This window comes from Bufo gargarizans, chromosome 1 (assembly GCF_014858855.1).
Source record: "Bufo gargarizans isolate SCDJY-AF-19 chromosome 1, ASM1485885v1, whole genome shotgun sequence".
NCBI lineage: Eukaryota > Metazoa > Chordata > Amphibia > Anura > Bufonidae > Bufo > Bufo gargarizans.
The window spans coordinates 252,667,228-252,687,563 of NC_058080.1; positions in this window are offsets into that span (position 1 = coordinate 252,667,228).

Genomic DNA, 20,336 nt, shown 5'->3' on the forward strand with positions numbered 1-20,336 from the left:
TATGTATAGAGGAATGAGGAACTGGAAAATATAAATAGAGTGTAAGTACAGACAATGACCAGAACATAAACTGCACAAAGACAAGGATAAAAATTAAATAGTAAATCAACAAATTTAAAAATAATAATATACATATTCAGAGGAATGGTGCGAAGCTCAAGACATCATTTAAGCCTTTGGGTTGCATTGTATCCAGGGTCCAAATCCACCTAGTTTCCCATTGTGCTAACAGCTTCATAACATTGCCCCCAAACATGCCCCGATCCACATGGTCTATGCCACGGACTCTTAAAAGGGAAGGATTTCCCTCATGGTGAGTCTTAAAACGTTTGGGGATTGGTTTCAAATTGACCAGGTCATCATTTTCCATAGCTTTCACTATGTGACGGACGTGTTCCCTGACTCGTATCTTGAGTTCCCTGGTAGTTAGGCCAATGTAGATCTTTGGGCATGGACAGGTCGCATAGTAGATCACTGCTTTAGTTGTACATGAAATATTGTGGGTAATCCGATGTTTTTTAGTCTGGGAGGAGTTAGTAAGATCAGTGGCTTTCTCAACACATTTCCCACATGGGGAGCATTTTGGTCTTCCCCAAAGGGTACTCCCGGTCCCTGTGGAGAATAATAGAATCTAACTAGTCAGTCCCTCAAATTTCTTGATCTCCTAGCTACCAAAGCTGGGTGGGTGGTTAAAATGTTTGCCAATGTGGGGTCAGTTTTTAAAATGGGACAAAATCTCTCCATCAGATTGCACATATTTTCCCATTGTGAATGGTAATTGGTAATATATCTTACCGTATTCCCTGAGTCCTTTTTAGGTTTGGAGTAAATCAGGCTTTGACGTGTTGTATTTTTGGCCCTATTATAGGCTCTCTTTGTTGATCTCTTACTGCATCCCCTCTCGAGAAAACGTTTCCTCAGGAGATCCGCTTGACATTCAAAATCGTCATTCTTTGAACAGATCTGTCTGATTCTAATGAATTGACCAATCGGGATTCATCTGATTGCTTGTTTAGGATGGGAAGATGTTGCATGTAATAATGCATTTACCGACATTTCCTTACGGTAGAAGTCAGTCTGTAGGAAGCCAAAATTATCACGATTAATCGTAACATCCAAAATATCGATACACTTAAGATCAAAGTTAAAAGTCAAGTGAATGTTGTATTGAGATCCTTCATAAATCTCTGAAGAGTATCCGACGTGCCATGCCAGATCAATAAAATGTCTTTGATTCCTAAATGGGACAAAAAGGATCGTAAACACAAACAGCAAAATTTGGACCAGAATCTATTCTCACCATTAGGTCATGGAGCGATCTCGTGCGCGTAGCCAACGTGTCAAACTTCTGACCTCAGGCACAACTGAGTCAGCGATAGGTCGTAACACCCTTGTTACATCATGGTCCTTATAGATCCATGATGAGAGGAGAATTGCTCATTTCTTATGTTGGGCTACCACCTGCTGTCCAAAATAAGAATTGCAGCTTCAATTCCCTGGGTCTGTTCAGAGAGACCCAGCTTATTGAATGTAATCACCAGCATCCTCATTGGCCGCAGGATGCTTTTAAGAAGCCTGGATGTGCATGCTTCCGGGTTTTATAACTTTTTTCGAACTTGATTATGGCATCTAAAGTCTTTAATGACCATGATCGGCATTATTGCCAGTCACGCTCATTAGCCGCATGTCTCTGCTGTTTGAAACAGCAGATACCCTCCAGCTATGGCGTCCGCTGCACAAGCGAGCGGGTGACATGTTAAGCCATTGCTCCTGCGCCATACATGCATGGTGCCGGTAGCGAAAGGGTTAAAAGACTTGCTATGGCTCATCTGTCTCCAGCTAATTTCAGACAGCAGACAAAGGGGTGGTCCTTAACACTGCATGCCTGCATTAGGCTTCAGAGTGAGGAGGCGTGTCTCTCAGTAATTCAATCTGATTGGCTGGCAGGAAGCTGCTGGCTACAGCAAATGTGTATGTGAAATGAAGGAAGACAGTTTTGGCCTCAGAGAACTGGTAGAGGAACCTTCTTGAGAAGATCCTCAGATTGTAGAGGTTAAAACAGCCGTAACTAAGGAAAAAACTCAAGGAAAACGGTGATATGTGAAGAAACACATGGTAAAATTGATACACTTTAAATCAAAATAATGCGATGACATATTGTCAGTCTCAGATTTTGTTTTCATATATAGGATTTTAATGGAAATGGGACGATACAAGCATGTTTCAACATTTGTGTTCTTTGTTTAAAATCAAGACACTTTATATGCCATTATTTGCTGAAAAACATAAAAAATGCGGAAAAAGCCATCACAAAAATGTTACTGAAAACTTTATTGTTGTATTGCATACTGGGTGGCTGAAACAAACTGGGAAATAAGGGGACTCTATCACCACTGTGACTGTATCATTAAAGGGTCCTAGCAAACCTCTATCTGGTCCTGAGTAAAACACAGTAACAAAGGCATAGGACAGGAGAAACAGAACCCAACCACTGCTTGTGGTACAAAGCATATGTAGATCTGTAACGCCCAAGAGTTGTGTTACTACACGCCTCTATCTTCTAAGAGCCATTATAATGTCATCTGATTGGCAGAGATATTCTTAATATTATGGCACTTCAGAGTGGAACAATCCTGTTCTATTCTGCTCCCCCTTCTGGAGAGAGGTGCGTTAGTTCCTCTTTCTGCAGCAAGGGAGGAAAAAAAACAGTTAGAGACAGATATAGTTTACCCCCTGTTGGAGAAAGGAGGGTTTTGAGTGGTACTCCCTCCTAAAGGAAGAAAGTAGGGGCACGTCTCCGCAAGAGACTGTCACGGATGTTGTAGGGGAGAACACCAAAGGACAACAAGAAGGAAGGGAAAATACACTAGGCCTCAACGCTCGGGAAGGAAAAGGGTCACCACCTATAAAACCCTGCTCCTGGCCCTAACTCCTATCCGTATGGGCACCTCTTGATGGTAGAGATGCCCATACACAGGAACCTAGAAAACCCTAGTGGCCCTCAGATGCCCTAATAGTAATGACCGGGCAGAGACAACCCGCTCCTTCCCTGGTGAAGGAACCAGCGTCTTACTGAGGCCTAGTAAACAACAAAGGTGGGGGGGGGGGGAAATACAAAACACAACAAGCAGAACACTTAACTTCTGAGGCTGATGGATGATGGACAAACAGGACTTCACCATGAACCACACTCCAGCTCTTCCAAAAACCAAATGAAGCTATCCAGAGCAAGGAGTGATGGGTAAAGTCAGACTAAATAGGGGGAGGTGAAGGTCACATGATCCACACCTGAACAGGGGGTGTGAACATACCATCAACACACAGACAAAGTGAAACCAAAAGAGACTGTCAGATAACTAATGTGCAGATATTCTTTCAGACCTTCTCAAACCTGTCACCGGCGTGACAGAGACATGCACATATACAGTACAGACCAAAAGTTTAGACACACCTTCTCATTCAAAGAGTTTTCTTTATTTTCATGACTATGAAAATTGTAAATTCACACTGAAGGCATCAAAGCTATGAATTAACACATGTGGAATTATATACATAACAAAAAAGTGTGAAACAACAGAAAATATGTCATATTCTAGGTTCTTCAAAGTAGCCATCTTTTGCTTTGATTACTGCTTTGCACACTCTTGGCATTCTCTTGATGAGCTTCAAGAGGTAGTCACCTGAAATGGTTTTCACGTCACAGGTGTGCCCTGTCAGGTTTATTAAGTGGAATTTCTTGCCTTATAAATGGGGTTGGGACCATCAGTTGCGTTGTGGAGAAGTCAGGTGGATACACAGCTGATAGTCCTACTGAATAGACTGTTAGAATTTGTATTATGGCAAGAAAAAAGCAGCTAAGTAAAGAAAAACGAGTGGCCATCATTACTTTAAGAAATGAAGGTCAGTCAGTCCGAAAAATTGGGAAAACTTTGAAAGTGTCCCCAAGTGCAGTCACAAAAATCATCAAGCGCTCCAAAGAAACTGGCTCACATGCGGACCGCCCCAGGAAAGGAAGACCAAGAGTCACCTCTGCTGCGGAGGATAAGTTCATCCAAGTCACCAGCCTCAGAAATCGCAGGTTAACAGCAGCTCAGATTAGAGACCAGGTCAATGCCACACAGAGTTCTAGCAGCAGACACATCTCTAGAACAACTGTTAAGAGGAGACTGTGTGAATCAGGCCTTCATGGTAGAATATCTGCTAGGAAACCACTGCTAAGGACAGGCAACAAGCAGAAGAGACTTGTTTGGGCTAAAGAACACAAGGAATGGACATTAGACCAGTGGAAATCTGTGCTTTGGTCTGGTGAGTCCAAATTTTAGATCTTTGGTTCCAACCACCGTGTCTTTGTGCGACGCAGAAAAGGTGAACGAATGGACTCTACATGCCTGGTTCCCACCGTGAAGCATGGAGGAAGAGGTGTGATGGTGTGGGGGTGCTTTACTGGTGACACTGTTGGAGATTTATTCAAAATTGAAGGCATACTGAACCAGCATGGCTACCACAGCATCTTGCAGCGGCATGCTATTCCATCCGGTTTGCGTTTAGTTGGACCATCATTTATTTTTCAACAGGACAATGACCCCAAACACACCTCCAGGCTGTGTAAGGGCTATTTTACCATGAAGGAGAGTGATGGGGTGCTGCGCCAGATGACCTGGCCTCCACAGTCACCGGACCTGAACCCAATCGAGATGGTTTGGTGTGAGCTGGACTGCAGAGTGAAGGCAAAAGGGCCAACAAGTGCTAAGCATAACTGGGAACTCCTTCAAGACTTTTGGAAGACCATTTCAGGTGACTACCTCTTGAAGCTCATCAAGAGAATGCCAAGAGTGTGCAAAGCAGTAATCAAAGCAAAAGATGGCTACTTTGAAGAACCTAGAATATGACATATTTTCTGTTGTTTCACACTTTTTTGTTATGTATATAATTCCACATGTGTTAATTCATAGTTTTGATGCCTTCAGTGTGAATCTACAATTTCCATAGTCATGAAAATAAAGAAAACTCTTTGAATGAGAAGGTGTGTCCAAACTTTTGGTCTGTACTGTATATACCCAGTATGAGCACCTTCAGCTCTGCTGGATGAAGAGAGCAGAAACTACAGCCAAACTCCAGAGTTCCAGGAAGACAGCATCCCCTGAGAATCCATCTGTGAGATAAGTCCAGAGTCCTAGGAGAAGCCTATTCCTCCTCAGCTAGTCTGTCCCCATACAGCAGAAGTTACAGATACTGTAAGTGCAGAAGCTAATCCTGCCACAGTTACAGAGCTATCAGACATTTGTCCTGCAGGCTCCACATTTAAAGCAGAAGTATTCATTCCTGCCAATCATTGCCAAAACCTGCTGGGACCAAGAGACCAAAGCTGTATACGGTTTGGATGCAAGTTATTTCAAGTAAAGCAACGTTTGAACTTCATCTAAAGGTCTGGACATCATTTATTCTGCAAAGTTCCTCTATTACTCCTACTATCACTACACTCAAATGTATTGCAAGTGAGTCAGGAGCCAGGAGTCCGGCCTTACCCAGGTAGGAGACACCGTGACACAATTATCACTATCCTACAGAGACATTATAGGCCATTACACCACTCTGGTATTCCTAATCTGGGACGTGCGTTAGAACACCTTGGAAGGACCCTGGGATAGTACCCTGCGCACGCTGCAATTAGCGTCACAACATATACAGAATATTATCCACCCGTACCTGGCCACTGCAGATCTGCTGTGTCAACTCAATAGATTTAGGAAAGGAAGTTCTGATCAGGCGCAAAATCACTGGTAAAGCAGGTCTTGTAGATAGATCTTCTTTATTTCATAAATGGAAACATAGAACAATGCGTTTCGAGACCCAAAACATCTTCATCAGGTTATTAGGTAATGGAATTAAATAGTATTAGCCAGATATTTATATGTGTGAAAAAAACGCCAAAAAACAACATACCTGGGAGCTGCCCACAAGTAGGAGGGGCTAGCACCAGGTGTAATGATATGCAATATTAAAACAACTATTTTCCAGCATTACAATGAATTCTTCTGTGTTACCAATTTAATGCACTAATCCACAAGTTAAAACGATATAAGGAGACTTACGCATAATGTGTTCATGTTCCAAAATGGAATTTATAAGCAGATACGAGGGACCGCAATGGGAACGCGATTTGCTCCCAGCTTTGCAAACCTATTTATGGGGGCCTTTGAGGAGGAGTTTATCTACCATACAAGTTTTTGGGCCAATAACAACATAATCTTTTTCCGTAGGTACAGTACAGACCAAAAGTTTGGACACACCTTCTCACTCAAAGAGTTTTCTTTATTTTCATGACTATGAAAATTGTAGATTCACACTGAAGGCATCAAAACTATGAATTAACACATGTGGAATTATATACATAACAAAAAAGTGTGAAACAACTGAAAATGTCATATTCTAGGTTCTTCAAAGTAGCCACCTTTTGCTTTGATTACTGCTTTGCACACTCTTGGCATTCTCTTTATGAGCTTTAAGAGGTAGTCACCTGAAATCGTCTTTCAACAGTCTTGAAGGAGATGCTTAGCACTTGTTGGCCCTTTTGCCTTCACTCTGCGGTCCAGCTCACCCCAAACCATCTCGATTGGGTTCAGGTCCGGTGACTGTGGAGGCCAGGTCATCTGGCGCAGCACCCCATCACTCTCCTTCATGGTCAAATAGCCCTTACACAGCCTGGAGGTGTGTTTGGGGTCATTGTCCTGTTGAAAAATAAATGATGGTCCAACTAAACACAAACCGGATGGAATAGCATGCCGCTGCAAGATGCTGTGGTAGCCATGCTGATTCAGTATGCCTTCAATTTAGAATAAATCCCCAACAGTGTCACCAGCAAAGCACCCCCACACCATCACACCTCCTCCTCCATGCTTCACGGTGGGAACCAGGCATGTAGAGTCCATCCGTTCACCTTTTCTGCGTCACACAAAGACACGGTGGTTGGAACCAAAGATCTCAAATTTGGACTCATCAGACCAAAGCACAGATTTCCACTGGTCTAATGTCCATTCCTTGTGTTCTTTAGCCCAAACAAGTCTCTTCTGCTTGTTGCCTGTCCTTAGCAGTGGTTTCCTAGCAGATATTCTACCATGAAGGCCTGATTCACACAGTCTCCTCTTAACAGTTGTTCTAGAGATGTGTCTGCTGCTAGAACTCTGTGTGGCATTGACCTGGTCTCTAATCTGAGCTGCTGTTAACCTGCGATTTCTGAGGCTGGTGACTTGGATGAACTTATCCTCCGCAGCAGAGGTGACTCTTGGTCTTCCTTTCCTGGGGCGGTCCGCATGTGAGCCAGTTTCTTTGTAGCGCTTGATGATTTTTGTGACTGCACTTGGGGACACTTTCAAAGTTTTCCCAATTTTTCGGACTGACTGACCTTCATTTCTTAAAGTAATGATGGGCACTCGTTTTTCTTTACTTAGCTGCTTTTTTCTTGCCATAATACAAATTCTAACAGTCTATTCAGTAGGACTATCAGCTGTGTATCCACCTAACTTTTCCACAACGCAACTGATGGTCCCAACCGCATTTATAAGGCAAGAAATACCACTTATTAAACCTGACAGGGCACACCTGTGAAGTGAAAACCATTTCAGGTGACTACCTCTTGAAGCTCATCAAGAGAATGCCAAGAGTGTGCAAAGCAGTAATCAAAGCAAAAGGTGGCTACTTTGAAGAACCTAGAATATGACATATTTTCTGTTGTTTCACACTTTTTTGTTATGTATATAATTCCACATGTTTTGATGCCTTCAGTGTGAATCTACAATTTTCATAGTCATGAAAATAAAGAAAACTCTTTGAATGAGAAGGTGTGTCCAAACTTTTGGTCTGTACTGTATATCAATGATTTAATTTTTATCTGGAATGGGGATCCATTATCTGTTGACAAATTTATTTCACACCTCAATACCAACGAATGGGGGATCTCTTTCACTGGAACATATGATAATACCAAAATTGAGTTTCTGGATCTAGAAATTTTTATTCAGGATAATAAAATTAACACATGTACATTTTTTTTTTAAATTGACAGTAACAGTTATCTGGCTTTTAAAAGCATACACTATAGGAAATGGAAATCCAACATTCCTTTTAGCCAATTCAAACGGCTGAAACTGCACTCTTGAAGAAGATTTCACCCAACAATGTGATGTACTATAGGTTCAGTCAAAAGGGCTATTCTCCTAATATCATCTCGGGTGCAAGAACCAAAGCCGCCAGACTCACTCAAGATGAATGCCTTACTCCAGTCTCTAAAAAGGAAAAAGATAGTAATAGTGATAAATATAGTTGTAACTTTATTACCACTTACAATCAAAACCATATGTCCATCAAAGCAACCTTAGAAAAACACTGGCATATCCTAAAAAGAGACCCCATCCTAAACCAGATTATTCCAGCGCTCTCGAAACTAACATATAGGAGAGCACGTACTCTCAAAAATATTCTTGCTCCAAGTAAACTAAATTCACTTAAAGATCCCACTAAGAGCTATGGCACCACTGCCCCTAAAGGCAGCTCAAGATGTGGCCATAAAAGATGCCTTTCTCATTTTGAAGTCCTTTCCCATTTTGAGTAGCCTCAACTGTGAATCCAACCACGTTATATATCTCTTAGAATGTCCATGCCATTTACAATATGTTGGAAGTACAATCCAAACATTACGAAACAGGCTCAACAAACACAGATCAAATATTAATAAAAAGTACCTGAAACACAGTGTATCCAGACACGCGACGGATCATCATGAGGGTAGTCCAGCTGGGTTTAATGTGACACCAATTGAACAAATCCCAATTCATTTACATAAGGATACCCAGTACATTAGACGCAGAGAAATGTACTGGATTTTCAAATTGAATAGTTTGAATCCCTATGGTCTCAATGAAGCGTTGGAGATCAACCTATAGAGGTAAATATCTTTTGGCCCAGACAGAAGGACCCTTTATCACATCATATGGTCTTGTTGTATATTCATTATTCTTCACCTCCCCTTCCCATATTACTTTTTAGATACCCCTGCAACTATTTTATTAAATTTACTGTCATAATATTTTATACGCATGTATTGGTTTTATACCTTCATCACAATAATTTTCTAAATGCATTTACATATACACCTATTTATATATTTATTTATACTTATTTTATATTATATAAATTTTCACTGTTAGGTTTTATACCTCTAAGAGTAAGATAATGAGCAATATACATTAACAGAATACTGTTCCATATATGCACCTTGGCGGAAAATTCCCATACACAGTATGGGGCCCCATTATTTAGGATTCTTATTATGAGTATATATGCATTGGGTAATTAATCCTCAATAAGTGTACTATGGGTAATTCCTATTTATATATACATATTTTTATTATCTATATATAATGTCCTTGTTTCTAATATGGAGGTCTCTTCCTTTTTTTGTATTTATATTTATTCCTATTTATTTCTCTTTTTTAAAATTTTAATTGTTATTGGTACCCATATATATATAGTTTTATATATTTTTATATCTTTCTGCAATGGCCCCCCAAAAACATCTCTGGTAAGGGCGATGTACCTTCTATGTTATGGGTAGATCATCTCGCCTACCGATCATGTCCCTCACATTCAGGTGCATGTATTGCACTTCCTGGAGACGCTCTCAAGCGTCCCTGCTCCTATGGTTACCAGTCATGTGATCGCAAGGCTTGCGCTCACATGCCCTCCCTGCCTCCTAGCGATGTAGGGAAACAGAGCGTATGCGTCAGCGCTCTGATGACAGGGAAACTCTATGCCGGCCCGCCTCCATCATGTGACCATAGAGAGGCGGTCATGTGACCCTCTCCTCCTGGCCTGAGAACATTTTCACCTGTTTTATATATCTCCTTATATCGTTTTATCTTGTGGATTAGTGCATTAAATTGGTAACACAGAAGTATTTATTGTAATGCTGGAAAATAGTTGTTTTAATATTGTATATCATTACACCTGGTGCTAGCCCCTCCTACTTGTGAGCAGCTCCCAGGTATGTTGTTTTTTGGGCGTTTTTTTCACACTTATATAAATATCTGGCTAATACTATTTAATTCCATTACCTAATAACCTGATGAAGTGGACATTTTGGGCCCCGAAACACGTTGTTCTATGTATCCATTTATGAAATAAAGATCTATCTACAAGACCTGGTTTACCAGTGATTTTGCGCCTGATCAGAACTTCCTTTCCTAAAGAGCATCCTTTGGGGGATTGGGCATCCGATCCCAAAGGAATTTCTTCTGCAGCTGCATTCCTGGATTTTAAGGTTCTATATCCTTACATGTCTGCCTATTTTGAGCACAACCAAAAAAGGTGAGCACCTTTATTCTCAAATCAATTTATTTTGTGTTGAACGTACTATCCTATTGTGTGCCCCCCATCCCTCTTGTTTTCTCTATTCCCCTTGTTACCGAGTGGAATTCAGATTCACCTATGGTTTCTCAAACTCAATAGATTTGACTTGAGACTACTAAGGGCTTTATCTAAGTGGTCCAACTGGTCTTCGCACTTTTACTCTCATTTAGGAAGTGGAAGCCAGTGAAGGGGAACCACAAGGCCTCTGCCTCTTGAAGTAATCTATGTTTAGAAGACTCTTGACTCAGTTTCTCTATGTATTCCTATGGGAGCCTCACTCTCAGTCTCATAGGAGTGAACTATCTGTCCTGTGTCAGTTGGAGATCAGAGAGTTGGTCACATGATGCAGATAAAATTAAAAGGGAGGGGATAGCTCACAAATACAGTCACTGATGAGAAGATTACCTTCACTAACATTTACATCATGTACCTTTCTAAAAGGTAAGAGAATAAAAAGTTGTGTGTTCTACTTTAGGTGTTTATATGGGTACAGGGCAGGGTATGTGGAGTACAATGGCCAGCGTATGGTGTACGAGTCAGAAAACTAGGCCAGAGGAAGAAGAATAAATATCTCTCTTTACTCTCTACAACTGGATTATAGTACATGCAGTTATATTAGACACAGTTACAACAGTACACTGTGCAATTCTCTCCCAGATAGCACTATATGGATTTAGGCAATGATGAGAATTTTGGCCCTCTTTCCATTCTTATTAAAGTCTCTTCCAACAGAACCTATGGTGGACATTAGTACTTGTGCATTAATTGCTGTAGTGCCTACTGCAGGATACAGGGTTTTTAATGATATGACAGGCCAAGTCGTGTCCAGGTGTGAAGGGTATCTTAATGTTGGCAGGTTATCTTACTGGCTCCAATGCTTGGCCACACAGGTTCTAAGTTTTCCAATTCTCTCTTTTGTCTTTCTCCTTCTCTCCTTCTGTAGAAAATGTAGAGATCACCGAGTCTCTCTAGCTTTCTGGGCATATGAAGAAGGGGCACAAGCCAACAGCTTCCCTTTTCTTTCAAACTCTAGTCTAGACTAAGTAACTGTGCTGGGGCAGATTCTGGATCCCCACTTAACATCCTGCAAGGGCTTGTTAACCCTGGCTGTGCCATCCATATACAGCTATGGTGGGTACAATAAATTTGACGACATCACATAACAATACAAAACATTAACAAACAATTTACAGATGCCCCCTACTCAGGGGTCGTGCAGGAGCACAGGTGAGTGTCCACAGGGAGCAGTTGATATCGGCAGGTATGGCCCACAAGTATAACAGATTGTAGTAGCTACTTTTCATTTTTAGGTACCATAAAAAGAGATAATTTGAAACAGTGTAAACTGGGGCCATTTTAACCCAAAAGACCAAAGGAGATATTAAGGACCGGGATTATCTGTGCTACATAGCAGGTAAAATATAAAAATGACTATTAAATTCTTATTTGCCAGTTCAAGTCTCTACTATAAATGATATTTGAAAGTTAACAGTTTCCTCCAGAAAATACCAACATGATCTACAAATTATTGCAATTAACCTTTCATACACCCTATCTGAGATAACTCTTATGCTGTAACATTTTACTGCACTGCTTGTGCTAGGAAAGTTCATCTGACATGTATCAAGCCTGCAAAGAATTATTAAAGGTCGTATCCTCTCTTCACTTTTTCAGTATAAAAGAATTTGGTGAGAGCTCTGTCTCTTTATATATTCACATATATGGTCTACAGTGCCTGACCTTTAATCTTTTTTAAACTGTATTTAGAAAAATGAAGATGATGCAGCAAAGAATTGCATTTGACTAAATCATCAATATTAGAATTATGGAATGGAATTAATTACAAGAAATATACAGTACGTAGATGTTAATATTAACCCTTTTGCCAGGGGTGGACTGACCATAGACCCTTGTCTTCAGCCTCCACTGTAGACACAGTTCGGAGTGGTCGTCCAGTATATCACCTATGCAGAGCACTGCAGTGTCACAGAGGAACCGCTCCACGTCAATAACCAAGAAATCGGATCCTAGCTGTCTCCTCGCCAACTGAAGATCGGAACCATGGTCACAGAAAAAGGGAAGAACATTCTGAGGGTGCTGCATCAAGGAGGGCTGATCAATTCGATATGCATGGTGTACGTCTTTAACCACTTAAGGACCACAGGTTTATACCCCCCTAGTGACCAGGCCCTTTTTTAAAAATCGGCACTCCACAACTTTAGCGGTTTATTGCTCGGTCATGCAACTTACCACCCAAATGAATTTTACCTCCTTTTCTTCTCTCTAATAGAGCTTTCATTTGGTGGTATTTCATTGCTGCTGACATTTTTACTTTTTTTGTTATTAATCAAAATTTACAGATATTTTTGCAAAAAAATGACATTTTTCACTTTCAGTTGTAATATTTTTTTTTAAAAACGACATCCATATATAAATTTTTCTCTAAATTTATTGTTCTACATGTTATGTTTCCTGAGGTTCTACAATGCCCAGACAGTAGAAAACCCCCACAAATGACCCCATTTCGGAAAGTAGAGTTCATAGAACTTTTTATTTTTTGTCACAAGTTAGCGGAAAATGATGATTTATTTTTATTTTTTTTTCCTTACAAAGTCTCATATTCCACTAACTTGTGACAAAAAATAAAAACTTCCATGAACTCACTATGCCCATCACGAAATACCTTGGGGTGTCTTCTTTCCAAAATGGGGTCACTTGTGGGGTAATTATACTGCCCTGGCATTCTAGGGGCCCAAATGTGTGGTAAGTAGTTTGAAATCAAAATCTGTAAAAAATGGCCAGTGAAATCCTAAAGGTGCTCTTTGGAATGTGGGCCCATTTGCCCACCTAGGCTGCAAAAAAGTGTCACACATCTGGTATCGCCGTACTCAGGAGAAGTAGGGCAATGTGTTTTGGGGTGTCATTTTACATATACCCATGCTGGGTGAGAGAAATATCTCGGCAAAAGACAACTTTTCCCATTTTTTTTATACAAAGTTGGCATTTGACCAAAATATTTATCTCACCCAGCATGGGTATATGTAAAATGACACCCCAAAACACATTGCCCAACTTCTCCTGAGTACGGCGATACCAGATGTGTGACACTTTTTTGCAGCCTAGATGCGCAAAGGGGCCCAAATTCCTTTTAGAAGGGCATTTTTTGACATTTGGATCCCAGACTTCTTCTCACGCTTTAGGGCCCCTAAAATGCCAGGGCAGTATAAATACCCCACATGTGACCCCATTTTTGAAAGAAGACACCACAAGGTATTCAATGAGGGGCATGGCGAGTTCATAGAATTTATTTTTTTTTGGCACAAGTTAGCGGAAATAGATTTTTTTTTGTTTTTTCTCACAAAGTCTTCCTTTCCGCTAACTTGGGACAAAAATTTCAATCTTTCATGGACTCAATATGCCCCTCACGGAATACCTTGGGGTGTCTTCTTTCCGAAATGGGGTCACATGTGGGGTATTTATACTGCCCTGGCATTTTAGGGGCTCTAAAGCGTGAGAAGAAGTCTGGAATATAAATGTCTAAAAAATGTTACGCATTTGGATTCCGTAAGGGGTATGGTGAGTTCATGTGAGATTTTATTTTTTGACACAAGTTAGTGGAATATGAGACTTTGTAAGAAAAAACAAAAAACAAGAAAAATAAATATTTCCGCTAACTTGGGCCCAAAAAATGTCTGAATGGAGCCTTGCAGGGGGGTGATCAAGGAGTGTATATGGGGTGATCACCCCCCTGTCACTGATCACCCCTCTGTCATTGATCACCCCTCTGTCATTGATCACCCCTCTGAAAGGCTCCATTCAGACGTCCATATGTTTTTTACGGATCCACGGATACATGGATCGGATCCGCAAAACACATACGGACGTCTGAATGGAGCCTTACAGGGGGGCGATCAATGACAGGGGGGTGATCAGGGAGTCTATATGGGGTGATCACCCCCCTGTCATTGATCACCCCCCTGTAAGGCTCCATTCAGATGTCCGTATGTGTTTTGCGGATCCGATCCATGGATGCGTGGATCCGTAAAAAACACATACGGGCGTCTGAATGGAGCCTTACAGGGGGGGTGATCAATGACAGGGAAATGATCAGGGAGTCTATATGGGCTTATCACCCCCCTGTCACTGATCACCCCCCTGTAAGGCTCCATTCAGACGTCCGTATGTGTTTTGCGGATCCGATCCATAGATGCGTGGATCTGTAAAACACATACGGACGTCTGAATGGAGCCTTACAGGGGGGTGATCATCCCATATAGACTCCCTGATCACCCCCCTGTAAGGCTCCATTCAGACGTCCGTATGTGTTTTGCGGATCCGATCCATGGATGCGTGGATCCGTAAAACACATACGGGCGTCTGAATGGAGCCTTACAGGGGGGGTGATCAATGACAGGGGGGTGATCAAATCAATGACAGGGGGTGATTAGGGAGTGTATATGGGGTGATCACCCCCCTGTCATTGATCACCCCCCTGTAAGGCTCCATTCAGATGTCCGTATGTGTTTTGCGGATCCGATCCATGGATGTGTGGATCCGTAAAACACATACGGACATCTGAATGGAGCCTTACAGGGGGGTGATCAATGATAGGGGGGTGATCAATGACAGGGGGGTGATCAGGGAGTCTATATGGGGTGATCATGGGTTCATAAGGGGTTAATAAGTGACGGGGGGGTGTAGTGTAGTGTAGTGGTGTTTGGTGCTACTTTACAGAGCTACCTGTGTCCTCTGGTGGTCGATCCAAACAAAAGGGACCACCAGAGGACCAGGTAGCAGGTATATTAGACGATGTTATCAAAACAGCGTCTAATATACCTGTTAGGGGTTAAAAAATTGCATCTCCATCGCCGCTGGCAGGCTGAAGATCCACTCGCTTACCTTCCTATCCTGTGAACGCGTGCGCCTGTGTGCGCGCGTTCACAGGAAATCTCGGCTCACGCAAGATGGCGCCAATCGGCTTTAGTGTAGCCTGGGAGAGCCACCGCAATGACGCCTTTCGGTGGTGGTTAATCTGGTTGTAACCTGGTTCCTGAAGTCTTCCACCCAGCACCAAGAGGTGTTGAAAATGGCAAGGAAACTGTGCAGGCACTTCAGCCACTCTTACCGTGCTACACACGCCCTCCCTAAGCTGCAAAGGCAGAATGATGTTCCCCGACATTGCCTCATTGAGTAAGGCTAAGGAGTAGCCGAAACAACGCACATCTGGGTTGCTTATACTCTGTGTTCACTTTGGATTAAAAACACAATTTTCTTCATTTGTGGGATGCTGTCTTTTTTTCTATATATTAGACTTTTTGTGGTTTAGCTAGGGGTTAGCTAAGAATGTTGGTGGCCTGTAAGATGATGTGCACATCCATATATGTGACCTGCCTGTCCATTCTGATGCACAATAGCTACCAGAAAGGACTAGCTATTCATGTTGCTGCACTGTACAGTGATGTACTCAAGGATACATTCTTCCTAAAGTTTAAAGGGGTTGTCCGGGATTGGGGACATGGGTGTACATGTACAATGGTCCCCTAAATATTACATTCATGCCTGTCCTTCCCTTACCAGACATTTCTGATGGCCTTTTTTCACTTCACAAATTTTCAGCCGGAAGTGCAGTTTCTATCACCGTCAGTGACGTACCGGGTCCCTTTCTGCATAGCGAAGCCTCTCCTTCCGCTTCACAAGGAGCCCAGTGACGTCACAGTCAGCCTCTAATTATTCCAAGCGCATGGAGGGGCAGTAACTATGCGTCAACAGACGCGCTAAGCCACGCCCCTCGCCGAGCAGGGCGCATTCTTGGCAAGGAAGGAGGCGTTTAGGGGCATGACTAAGGCGGAGGAACAGTTGCGGCAGGAGGCGGCATATGAATTAGGGGTGCTGGCTGCACAGAGGAGCAGGCACACACTCGAAACAATGCGATGCTGCGCTGGGACCCAGAAAGCATTGAGGCAGGAAGTTACCGCACACATAAACAGAAAGGTAAACAATCAGTGGGGGACTGTAGGAGCCCTGCTGAAGTGTGAAAATACCTAAAAACATCTGGGGGGACCTTCAAACCGCTATTAAGGCTAGTTTCACACTAGCGTTCGGCTGTCCGCTCGTGAGCTCCGTTTGAAGGGGCTCACGAGCGGACCCGAACGCTTCCGTCCAGCCCTGATGCAGTCTGAATGGATGCGGATCCGCTCAGACTGCATCAGTCTGGCGGCGTTCAGCCTCCGCTTCGCTCAGCAGGCGGACACCTGAACGCTGCTTGCAGCGTTCGGGTGTCCGCCTGGCCGTGCGGAGGCGTGCGGATCCGTCCAGACTTACAATGTAAGTCAATGGGGACGGATCCGTTTGAAGATGCCACAATATGGCTCAATCTTCAAGAGGATCCGTCCCCCATTGACTTTCAATGTAAAAGTCTGGACGGATCCGCTCAGGCTAATTTCACACTTAGCTTTTTTTTTGCAAATATAATGCAGACGGATCCGTTCTGAACGGAGCCTCCGTCAGCATTATTATGATCGGATCCGTTCAGAACGGATCCGATCGAACGCTAGTGTGAAAGTAGCCTAATAGTGATTTAACTGGTTTAAAAAAAAAAATTGATCCTGGACAACCCCTTTAACTGCAGTCCAGAATAGACCTGATTTAATGAGCTTTGTCATTAATTAATTCGTAACAAAGTAAATTTTGTGGAATAATTTGGCGAACGACCAAATCATATGCTCATCTCAAATCATATGCAGTTTCCACATTTGGCATAAGCAATTCCCAAGACTGAATATGAGAGATGGAAGGATGAGTCCCTTTCTTGTAATCTAAACAACCCCTCCATACCGACCAAGGGGTGCAAACAATGTCAGCAGTCGTTCTGTCATTCAAATCCTCCACCCACTACTATATATCACGATCGGCGTGACTATCACATACGTGACACAGAGGGAGGGAAAGAGGAAGGCCCTGCCCAAGTGAGAGGGAAGGTGGTGACCCCTGACTCACCTTGCGGCTGGCACCTGGCTGCCCTGACGTCCCTAGACGGGTTCCTCACCCGTACGCCGATCACGTGTCTAAAACCCTGGCTTTCCCTAAGATGAGCCCTAGATAGTGAACAGGGCGGTGGGAACACTAGTCCGCACCACTAGCTCTAAAGGAAAACACCAAGGGGAGGACAGACAATACAGACTAAACATATAATCCCAGGTGGGCGACAACAGGAGACAACAAAAAGCCCAACAGGGATCCGGAGGGTAGCACTCTGGAACAACAACCAGGATTCACAGCTCCAGTGGGTCAGTATAGATGTCCAGGCAGGAAGCTCTATAACTGGCAACTAGAGAAGTGTGAGAGGAGAATATAAGGAGGTTGGGAGTGGCAGACAAGAAACAGCTGAGGAGGAGAAGCTACGGATCCCTGAGTGAGACAAAAAGGATAGCAAGGCAAACACAGAAAACAATCACTAAGAAACAACGTGATCTTTAGACATAGAGCGCGCAGCCACCCGCTGCGACTTCCTGACCCTGGGTATAACGGAGTCAGACGTGGCTCTTGACACCCTCGTGACACTATAATGAGATTAACTTGGAAATAGACTGAGTCATATACTGAGATAATTCTTCCCTACCACTGAATTCTGCATATTGAGTTTCTAAAAAATACCACTTTCTGATGGAAGTGTCCCTTTAATAAAACTCACTGTATAAATGAAAATGCCACAGGTTTGTATTATAATTTCTGTTTCAATCACTCAACGTTTTCAAGAAATTTGCTTGAAAGATTGGGTCTCAAAAGATTGGGCCCAAACGTATCAAATGTTTCAACCCCCCATTACATTACATTTAGTCAGTGCTGTCACACCTACAGGAGAATACAACACCACAAACCTATTACATCCAGTGATGTCTCCTCTGATGTAGACGTTCTCTTTCCTCATCATCTCCTTTCGACCCAGACAGCCATGACTACCTTTGTCTTTGCACAGTTTGCCACACTTCTCTATCATCTTCCTTTTCCTGGTGTCCCAAGAATGTTATCCTGCTGCTACCCCCAATACTATGCATGTTGTGTCCAGCAATGCCCCCAAATACTATACTGCAGAAATTACATTGCCATACAGATAGTCCCCAAAGTTCTCCGAAAAGTTCCACTAATTCTAATAATTCCCTCTCACAGTGCTCTAGTTAGTAATGGTGCCCCCTGCAGTAATAATGCTTCCTGAGAGTGCCTCAGTTAGTATTAGTGCTCTCAATATTGTGCCCAATAATGATAATTTCCCCACAGAACCCCAGTAGTAATAATGCAACGTAATTCCCTCAGTGTTAATAAAGTCCCTCCATGAGGCTCCCTTGAGTCCACAGCAGTTATAATGCCCCCTATAGTGCCCTCCGCAGATATAATGCCTCTATAGTGCTTACAGTAGTTACAATTCCCCCTCTAGTACTCCAGTAGGTATAATGCCCCCATTAAGTATAAAGGCCCCGTGTATGACCCATTCGTTATAATACCCCTCATAGTGTCCCCAGTAGTTATAATGCCCCCTGGAGTGTCCCTAGCAGTTATGGGACCCACTGTAATGTCCATAGTATATAATGCCATTGTTATGTCCCCAGTAGTTATATTGCCCTCTCTAATATCTCTAGTAATGCCCCCTATAGTGCTTTCAGTAGTTATAATGGCCTCCTGTAGTGGCTGTAGTAGTAATAAGCTGCCCTGTAATACCCATATTAGATATAATACCCCCTATAGTGGCCCAAGTAGGTATAATGTCCCCTGTAGTGCCACCAGTAGGTATAATCCCCCTGTAGAGCACCCAGTACTTATAATGCCCCCTGTTGTGCCCCAGTACTTATAGTGCCCACCTATTGTGCCCCCAGTACTTATACTTCCCGCTGTTATGTCTCCACTACTTTTACTGCTCAAATGTTGTGCTCCCAGTATTTTAACTGCCCCTTGTAGTGCCTCTAGTACTTTTATTAATCTTTTGTTGTGCACCGACTACATTTACTGCCCTTGCAGTGCCCTCTGTACTGTCTGCCCCCAAAGTGACAAAGGAAAAAAAACTAAAAAAACGAAATACTCACCTAATTCCATGCTCCCCACTGCCATCTGTGATGCAGTCTTCTCAGCTCAGGTGATCACGATAATTTTCATTCACTACCTTTATCTTGGCACAGGTGCATACAATCATGTCAGGATTTCATGACCATCTGTGCCTGGTGACCTGGGGCCTAGAGTGAATGGTCAAGAAGGGAGCCATCAGTTCCAATGTGCTTTTGCAGTAATTCAACTGAATCACAGTCCCGAGAATAGCAATAGAGTTGTAGTAGTAGATATTGAGACCTGCACTTAGTAGTCAGATTCAGAGGCGTGAAAAATCGATGGCCCTTCCACTTGAAGAAATTTCATAATGCTTTATTTATCTAGTATATTACATATATACAAGAAGAATAAAATCCAGTGTAAGGGATCGCTCTCTCTCAGGGGGTCGCAGTCACAGACTTCTTAAACAACCGGATTTAAGGTCCAAACTGGTGCTTTATTGTGGCACTTCAGCACCCACACAAACATAATCATCAAAATGAAATAAACATCTGCCTGTCTGGGCTCTAACTAATACACAGTTTTCCCTGAAAACAAGGATCCCTCTAGTGATTAAATACCATCCCTGGTCCCAGCGCCTGAGGACTATTGTCAATCAACATTGGCATATATTATCTAAGTCCTATCCACAGATAGGTGAGTTTCAGAGGCCACCCATGATATGCTACGAACGGGCAGAAAATATTAGGGATAAAATAGTCCGGGCAGATGTGGGAAGTAATAAAATAGAAAGAGGACAGAGTATTTTATCTACACCTAGACGGGGCACTTTTCCTTGTTTAAATTGTGTCAATTGTTCCAGCGTTATAAAGGGTTCATGCTTCTCCCATCCTCATTCA